The following is a 522-nucleotide window of genomic DNA, read 5'->3' as shown; positions in this document are numbered from 1 at the left end:
CCAGTGGGGACACACACACACACACACACACAGGGCAACTGTTCCGAGCCTACGTGGTGCAGCTGGGGGCAGGCCCCAGCAAACACATACACACACACACACACACACACACACACACACACACACGGGATGCCTGCTCCGAGCCTCTACTGCCAGACTGTGGCCATCAGTAGGACATCCACTGAGGGCTCTCGGACTGAGAGAGGGGCAGGCTGGGCTGAGGGAACCCCCACACCCCAGTGCACGAATTTTGTGCACCAGGCCATATATCCTATCTAATAATAGACAAACATGGTAATTAACCATACCTCCGACATGCTTCCCATTGGCTAATCAGGGCTATATGCAAATTAACTGCCAAACAAGATGGCGGCTGGCAGCCAGGCAGCTGAAGCAAACAGGAGGCTTGCTTGCTCCAGTGATGGAGGAAGCCAAGGTTCCCCACCTGCCGCTGCCGGCCTCTGAGTTGCACTCTAAGAAACAATGTTGCAATTATAGAAGCTAAACAAACCCCAGAAACCT

This window comes from Myotis brandtii, unplaced genomic scaffold (genome assembly GCF_000412655.1).
Source record: "Myotis brandtii unplaced genomic scaffold, ASM41265v1 scaffold249, whole genome shotgun sequence".
Taxonomy (NCBI): domain Eukaryota; kingdom Metazoa; phylum Chordata; class Mammalia; order Chiroptera; family Vespertilionidae; genus Myotis; species Myotis brandtii.
Note: the sequence above shows the minus strand (reverse complement) of the source record.